Source organism: Capsicum annuum, chromosome 1 (genome assembly GCF_002878395.1).
Source record: "Capsicum annuum cultivar UCD-10X-F1 chromosome 1, UCD10Xv1.1, whole genome shotgun sequence".
Taxonomy (NCBI): Eukaryota; Viridiplantae; Streptophyta; class Magnoliopsida; order Solanales; family Solanaceae; genus Capsicum; species Capsicum annuum.
The window spans coordinates 115,122,456-115,132,089 of NC_061111.1; the positions used below are offsets into that span (position 1 = coordinate 115,122,456).

The following is a 9,634-nucleotide window of genomic DNA, read 5'->3' on the forward strand; positions in this document are numbered from 1 at the left end:
GGGAGCTAAAGAAAAAGTTTAAATTTTTTAAAAAGTAAAAATTATTTTTTTAAAAGAAAAAAATATTTTTTGGAGGGGGTGGGTGTCAGGGTAGGGGATGAGGTAAAAACAAGATTCAAATATTTTAAAAAATAAATAAATATTCTTTTTGGATGGAGTGGTAGGGGGTGGGTGGTAGAATATTGGGGGTCGGGATAGGGGTGGGTGATTTTGAGAGTTGTATAAATATTTTAATTTGAGAGTAAAATTGAAAGATTTTTGAAAAATATTTTCCTTATTCTTTGAAAATAAATTATTTCCTTAAACTTGTGGAAAATAAATTAATTTGAAAAATATTTTTCAAAATATTTAAGCCAATCAAACATGAGAAAATTAAAAAGAAAATTCAAAACGTATAAGTCAACCAACATGAAAAAATTTAAAAACATGTTTTCTTTTGTACCAAACACACTCTATAAGTTACTTAAAACCTTCCGGTCAGTAATAGTTTTCCAGTAGAAAGTGAACAGTGCAAAATAAAATGATAAGAAAGAGCCAAATCACAAAGAGAATTCATTGTTTAGTCCTACTGAAATAACCAGAGTGATTTGCTTATAATGAAAATAGAGGAGTGGAAAAGCATTGAATCCAAAGGAACAAGGTGTGGGCAAATAGAGCTGCTCGTAATTGAATTAGGTGTAATTACAAAGCACTTTCATTACAAATACTTGTTTGTAATGTCGACTTAAGCACAAAGTCGAATGACTCTGTATTAAATCATTGGTAATGTAATTATGGGTGTACAAAAATCGAACCGATCAATAAATTGAACCGATAAAAATATTATTGGTTTATTGTTATTGGGTTATTGAGTTAATATTTTTGAATGGTTTTATAAAAAAAATTTATTGGGTTATTGATTCGGTTCGATTTTTTCTTATTGGGTTATTGGGTAAACCGATAACCCAATAAGAATATATATATATATATATATATATATATATATTCTTAATTTTTCTTTAATTTCTACAAATTAACAAACCTATTATTTCAATTATACAAACTCTTAATTTTTCCTAACAATATTTAGTTCAAACTTGAAGATTCTTATAAATTAAAACACATCATATAGGATTTTTGATTGCAACTAAGATTCGATTTTTTTTCATGTTAGTTACTACTATTTCTATTTTATGAGTATATTCTTATCGGTTAAACCGAAAATTGAACCGTTAAGGACTAAAAATCGATAAATCAAAAATCAATAAAAAATATCTTATTATTTTGGTTATTGGTTTAGCATATTTAAAAATTGAAAATTGATAAACTGAATCGGTAATATGTAAAATCGAACCGAACGATGCACACCCCTAATGTAACAACTAAAATTTTCATTTTCTCTAAAGACCAATTTGGCGTGCTCATATTGCTATTTTATTTTATTTTTCTCATTTTTGTCTTATTATCCTGAGTCGGGTCTATCGAAAACAGTGTCTCTACTTCAAGTGAGGTAGTGGTATGGATTGCATACACTTTACCCTCTCCGGACCCTACTTTATGAGAATACACTAGATATGTTATCTAATCTTATTATTTAATAATTCTATCTTATCCTATCTTTTTTAATAACAATTATATGTTATACTCCCTCCGTTTTAAAATAGTTAACCCTTATTGACTTGACATTTCCCTTAAGAAAATATTTTTTTAGAGATTTATTTTATTAAATCAGCCTTATTAATCATACTTTAAAAATATAAATTTGAATATATAAACTTTGTATAGTCATTTAATGATAAAGGTAACATTGGAAGAACATAATAAAATCTTTTTGATTTCATCATAAGAACAATTAAATTGAAACAAATATTTTTAGAAAAAGGGCCAACAAAAACGAAACGGAGAGACTTCATTTTTCTTTATAGTATTGAAAATTTATTTCATCAAACAATTAATGTGACATTACGTAACAACAAAAAATATTATATGCATCAAAATAACACAGTACAATACCACATATTATGAACCGAAATAACAATCCAAACTAGCTGACAAAAAACAAAAGCTGGCAAATCGTTGCACCTTCACCGTACTCATACTTTGTTAGTTTTCATAAGATTAAAGGACAACCAAGATGCACTAAATTCCTCTATGCGTATGATCTAGAAAAGAGCCAGATCACAAAGATTACCCTGCATTTCTGCAAGAGAACATTTCCGACACGAACCTATGATCACACGACAACAATTTTACCAATTACGTCAATGCTTCCCTTCACATGGGATACAACACTAGGACTTCATAGAGGGTCACCCCATTCTTGTACTACTCTCACCCTTCGTTTTCATGCAAAACCGTCAGTTCTAAACTCACTCGAATGACAAGGCAAATCCCATTATTAATGCCCATTGCAACGGTATAGATGAGCACTGATGTTTGGAAATACAGGGACGGGAACAAGGCAAGAAGGAAATGCTTCGTCGATATTGTAACAAGTACATTATCCAAAAAATAGAAATTTGCTGAGAACTATCAGTATGCATTCTCAGGGTAAAAATCTACTCTTGCACTGCTTTTCTGGCAGCACCATCTTCTGTTTTCATTTTCCTTCACCATCTTCTCTTCCTATAATCGTTCAGGCATTTTTTGCATCAGCTCAGCTGTCTTTGCCCGTTTCTCTGCTGATATTCTGTCACACTTGTGCCCTTTCTGCTTCGTTCTGATTACCTTCCTCGCTGAATCATATGGCCAATCTTGTCCAGCAGGAACAACTTCCTTGCGGAGACGAGCTCGACCAGGAGCTTAATCCCTAGAGGTTTCCAGGCACCCAGCTCCCAGTAAACCCAAACTCCCTTTGAAAGCTCATCCTTGTATTTTACCAACTTTTCTTGCCACGGATATTGATATTGCCCAACTGCTTTTGCTACTGACTTTGCAGCTTTTCCAGCCATTGGTCCTGGAAACAAATTCATAAAAAACTTTCACAAAGTCGAACTTTACACAGCAAGTCTATCAATTGAACTTAGCTCCTACTTCATTTATTAGGCGACGAGAAGCTTCAGCTACCATATTAGTTAAAATTAGAAACTATCAAGGCATACTGAAATGTGATGTATGGGATTTAGGCAGCTATCAAGTTATCAAGCGAGAGTTCCAAGTGTGTTATTACATGATTTTAAGTGGATGCCAAAGCATACAGTGAACGAAAACTAAATAAGATTTTGAAACAGAATACAAGATCCTATCATAGGATGTGCTTCTGAACTAACCATCAAAACTACTACCTGCTGCTGCTTACGTAAAAATTTAACTCGAATCTTTGGTGTAACTACATCCATGCGCATCTCCTTCATAACCTCAATTTTATACCCAAGCAGGATTTGGATTTATTGTGATTTCAAAACTATGAGACAAACTATAGGAAACAACTTAACTGAAAAATGCTCTTGGTCCTTTATTCAGCACAAAGAAAGTATCATAACCAATCTGAGGAATCTACACATGGTGTAATTAAAAACAGTACGTATCTGTGTCCATTTGCAATCATTGGTGTCGACGGCGTAAACCCTGCCTATTTTCTCAGCTTAAACTGCTGATACCGCTTTTTATAAATCCCTATAGGAATAGCCGTCTAACTGAACAAACAAGAAACTAAGCTTAAACCTCACATTACTTTTCTTTTCAATATTGAATTTAACAATGCAGATGAATGGAACTATTTCTCAGATATTACCAATGGATAACCATGCAGCATAGCAATAAAGTAACAGCACAATAACAACTTAGCATATAACAAATAGGAAGAAATGGGAAGAAATCACCAGATTTTACACTACTATAATGCTGCAAATGGCCAAAACCAACTATTTTAAAGAATTTTATAATATCTAGCTTCCACAGTTGAAATTTTATTGGCAAATATCAGCTGTATTTATATTTTTGGGGTGAAATCCGAAGGCTTAATTCACAACAGCACCAAGTAAGAAAGCTAGAGATCTGTTGTGGCAAAAGTGAGAAAACAAACGTATATCCATGTCTAAAGCTGTAGGGACTTTAGGAGCTCCAAAATATATTCAGCTTATAAACAAGTTTAATTCTACACCAAAAGCAAAACAAACGAAATAATATTAGTCTTTATTCTCTGTATGTGGTTGTATTTGTGCTCAAGGGACCTCTAGTTCCTCTCTTTCTATGGAACATCTAGCATTTGAAAAGACCACCATTTCAGGGGCATTCAATCAGGACCAGTCGACTATGAGGAGGCTTGGTTATCTGCACTAATCTCGCAGGGATATGAGTTAGAACAAAATTGCAAAACGGATGAATCAGAATTCTTTTTTAAGAGCAAGGTCTCATATTTTTATGCTAAGAGAAAATCTTTTGCAGTTATCAAAGCAACTTCCTTGATGATAATAAAGATGGCAGAAGCCTCCTGAGCACATTTAACTTAGGTGACCAAAGCCAGCTTTTATTTATAACTATATATGCCTCAGTCACAAACAAGTTGGAGACAGCTACATGAATCCTCACTAACCATATTACTCCATTTAAACTCATCTCACACCAATATTATGCAAATACAAATCAAAAGTAATAGAAGTAAGAAGAATATCCCTTCGACAACAACCACCCCTCCCTTTTTCACAAGAAAAAAAAAAGTGAACTAATAAAATGGGTTAATGTAGTAAATCATAAGTTCATTAACCTCTATGATACTACTTCAGGAAACTTGATACTAATAACTTTCTCTACTAATTACAACAACAACATACCCAGTGTATTCCCACCTAGTAGGGTCTGGGGAGGATAGAGTGTATGCAGACCATACCACTATCTCAGGTGAAGTAGAGAAGCTGTTTTCGATAGACCCCCGCTTAGGACCAATAACAGTATAGCAGACACAAAACATAAATGCATATACACTTGTACTAATATTTTATGTAATAAGATTGTATTGGGGGGTTAATTTTCTTTGAAAATGGTAAGTTATGTTGGAATAATATGCATATATTTAAAATTCTGTTCTATTTACCCCAAGGTGTGGCCTTGTAGTTCAATGAAGTGGGTTGAGCACCACCATGAGGTCTCACGTTCAATTCCTAAGAGAGACAAACACTAGGTGATTTCTTCTCATCTACCTAGTACCTGTTTCTCGTGGGAGGTGGCAGGCATTCTATGGAATTAGTTGAGGTGCACATAAACTGGCTCAAACACCACGGTTATCAAAAAAAAAAAAAGAATTTGTTCTATTTTTTATTAGTTATCTGATAGTGTGCATTCCCTTTTCCTTTTTTTAGTTTCCTATTGCTATTAATGCTCTAGGCCCTGCTATATAAACTGAAATTCTTGTTTTCCATGTATCAAGACTTATTTTGATCAGCTAGGCAAGGCAACAGTTAATTGGTCGATCCAATGTACACATACAATCTTGCAAGTAGCCAGAAGTTGTCATTTAACAAAAGTTCTCTTTTTAAATAACCGTGATATCCGTACCAACTAGCGCACACCTCGAATAAATTCCACGGGATACATGCTAAATTCCACGGGATACATGCCGCCTCCCACCAGCAACAGGTACTAGGTAGATTGGAAGACATCACCTAGTGTTTGTCTCTATTCGAAATTCAACTTGAGACCTCATGGTGTTCAACCCAACTTTATTGAACCAGGGGTTTCATTTGAACTCCAAACCTGACAGATCATTTTAACAAAGAACTTCTTGTCTTATAGTTCTATATACTCATGGTCACCATCAATACACACCCCACCACTCAAAGAGAAATTCAGCAAAGCAAATCAAAACAGCAAACCCCATTTGCATAAGCATTCAAGATTGCCATTAATTGTGCAGTGAACCTTTCTTATTTTCTTTCCCCCTTCTATATCAGCTCACTTTGTTTCAAGAAATCAGCAAGAATGACTGGTCTCAACTTTTATTACTAGCTTTCAAAAGGATAATCAATTATCTACCTCCAACAACAAATTCACATATTTCTTGGATTCCGTGTCCAATCAAACTACTTTATCACATAAATTGGAACGATAAAGGGAGTATCAATTAGCTTTCAAAATGACATAACTTTAAAAAAAAAAAATGAAGCTCATAGAGGTTTGTGAAGTGGATTTTGATCGACACCACTCAAACCTTGTTGTATTTCGTGCATGAAATGGAGTGTGCACAAAAGATGAGCACGGAAATTACATCTAGGGTTTAATAGTGAGAAAATGACAGAAATGATACATGATAGTTTGAGTGCAACTTCAAAATAGTCCCTTAAATATTCTTTTCGTCTTTTAAGTTTACCACAAGTTAGATAAAAATGAAAAAATTCCCAATGGGAGAGTCCCAATCTAAAATTAGTTTTGTGACCCTCCATTGTTCCTTGAGAAAAAGACATAAATAGCACTTCGGATGAAATAATTGATACAAAACGGTCACTGAATTTTAATTTCATTTCTAACCATTTGTTGGTAGCTTTATATAATATTGATATAAATTTGATAAATATCTTATACAGATATATGTTCTATACAATAAAAATATAATTTTTATATGCATCTCATACATATATATATATATATATATATATATATATATATATATATATATATATAGGTCAAACACATCGCCAGACACCTAAATTTGGCACGAAATTTCACTTTGACACCTAAAGTCGATGTTGTTCATTTTAGGCACCTCAACTAGTATTCCGATGTATTATTTTGGCACTTTTTACACAATCAGCAAAAATATACAATATGCATATATTACACACCCCGATGATGTGTAAAGTGATGAATAATATGACAACATTTGTCATTTTTCTCTAAAATAATTTTTAAATAATTAATTTAAATTTTTGTAAAAATCAACCGATAAAACTCCCTCCCCCACCATTTTCTTCTTTAACCCACCACCCTAAACCCCCTAAAACCCCAAATTCCAACTTCTCGGAGAAGGACGCCATCAATGGACCTTCACCAACACACACACACACTTTTTCTTTTGTCCACTTTGTGATGATCCATGTGTACAAAAATAACTTTTTTAATCAAATTAGGGCAAAATTCAGGTCGGCTCATTTTTGTAGGCTACTATTGTTATTGTCTTTTTCGACAATTGATGACAATAGAGACGACCTCGCCGGTGATGGTTGTCTTTGTTAAGATGACTATTTCCGGTGAGATCGAGAACGAAGTCAATTTTTTCCCCTCTTTCTCCGTTCTGCGTGTGTATGTTTGCACTATGTATGAGTGTGTATTTTTTTCTATTCTCTTCTTCTCAGTGTATGTGTATTTTGAAAAAAATAAAATTTTCAATCAAATTGAGAGACACTGAATTGAACTAAAATAAAATTAATAATATAATCTAATTAAATATTATTAAAATTTATCAAAAGTTTAATGGATGGTGGAGAGAAAGAATGAGAAAGAAAGGATTAGAGCTTTTTTATTAAAGTTTTTTGGTGAATAAGATGCAGAGAAGTATAATAATGAAGAAAATGAAGAATAAAAAATGAAAGATTGACACGACCCGAACCAGGGTCTTGTCGTAATGGGCATCTCAATCTCAACAAGGACCGAAGATCACCCCGCTACCCAATCCAACCAACCAACATATACCCTGAGTCGGATGAATTTCGAACATATAACAAGATAGAGTAGTTAGCAACACAAATACTTTGGGAAAGGTCCAAGAGCATGACCAACCCAAACAACTTTAACCATCATATGCCAAATCAACAACCATAACCAAAATTAGAATAATAACCAAGTCATATCTATACTATAACGTACCCAAGTCCACATTTTGTCCATCTAAAAGAAATTCAAGAATATTCGGTTGAGGCATGCCCCCGATCATAGCCAAAACCAATGTCCAAGACTAAACCAATGAAAATATAAGAAACTGAAAGCAAGAAATTGAGCTTTCCGAAGTATAGAAGCTCACCACTTCTAGTCAACCCAAGATGCTCCCAAGTCCAATCACTAAGTAAGAGGTGTAGTATAACTAACACCTGTATCAGATGGGGATACAACATCAAACGCGGTTAGCGGTTGGAGTGCTAGTATTTTACTCAAGGATAAGGATAAAATAATGCTAACAGTTCAAATCCAACCTACCAATGCATATACCCAATGCAATACATATATACATACATATATATATATATATACATGTATATATATATATGTATATATGTATATACCATGCAGGGCTAGGGAACAAGATTAACATGAAATTTAAAATCATTAACATGGGCTGTGTAGCATGACCGTTATAGAACAAGGCACCCACCGGCTATATGGGCCTAGATCTCCCCTAGCTGGAAGGGCCCCAATATGTGTAGCCGCATGAACTAGAGAATATCCATAACCTTATATGCCTATATAGGGGACTCGAACCTCCAGGAATAATCAAGGTGACTTAAGCACCAATATATGCAGTAAGAAGGACTCAAACCTCCCTTTCATATGTTCATTCGGGAGGACTAAAACCACCCGTTCATAAGATACCTACATCGGCTAGCACGGTTTCCAGTGTTAGTCCTTCGGACTTCACTTTCATGGCCTGGATACACATCCCTCTTTAAATCCCAATTTAAAAACCATCATTTCACATACACAACCATTTAGTCAACTACTTACTAAAGGCACTTCGTTGGTATCATCATACCAATATACTTGCAAGTATACCATATGTCATTACCGTTATCAATCAACCAATCATTCTTTTGACTTTGAGACTCGAACCCATTGTCTACAAAGATACTTATTCAATTCAAAGTTTAGGGACTCGAACCCATTGTCTAACAAAGACATAAATCAAGTTAATGTTTAGGGACTCAAATCCATTACCCAATTAAACCACCAAGGTTACCATTTAAATCATTACATGGCCAACAAGACCACCACAAAATCATTTACCAACCATTCATATTCATTAGGACAATGTCTTAGTTCAAAACACCATTTAACATGTGACTAGTTTATTCTCTTAGGCATTTTCACAAACATTTTGAGGGCATATCATTACCATAACTAAGACCAAAGTAAAACCCATCAAGTTTGGGGTTACCCAAGACCCATTTGTTAAATCACAATTACCAAGCACCTAAATGTAAAAACCATCACCAAAAATATGTATAAACACAAGTTAAACCAAGAGTAAATAATACTCAACCATATGCAACAAAAACCTCAATTTGATATTCAAAACCACCTTTTAAGAATCATAATCAGACTTTAAAACACATGATATTTATGAACTAAAAATAAGGGAAGAGTCACATGCCTTATTTAAGAAGATTCACAGAAGAAACTTGTCTCTTAAGCCTCTAGATGAACACTTTTGAAGAACCCTAGCCCCAATTTTCTTGATAGAATTTGGAGAGGATTTTTGATGTGTTATGATCTTTCAAAGTATGTTATGAGAGGCCACAATATATTTTAATATGTGGGGATTTAAGGGCTTTCGAGTGGGAAATGTCCAAAATATCCTCAGTTAAAAGCTAAAAATATGTGCGCATCGGGGGTACTACCACCCTACCAAATCGTACCTTATCATATGAGTGGTACCCACCAATCGTACCCCAGGCATCAACTTGAACCCCAAAATTATCCAACATACGAGTTCTTAGACCAACTTGTATCC

At 34.0% G+C, this 9,634-nt stretch overlaps 1 pseudogene; it reads right to left on the bottom strand.

The window, feature by feature from the left end:
* Window positions 1-2,340: 2,340 nt before the first annotated feature.
* LOC107855184 lies at window positions 2,341-5,943 on the bottom strand (annotated as a pseudogene).
* Between the last annotated feature and the right edge of the window lie 3,691 nt (window positions 5,944-9,634).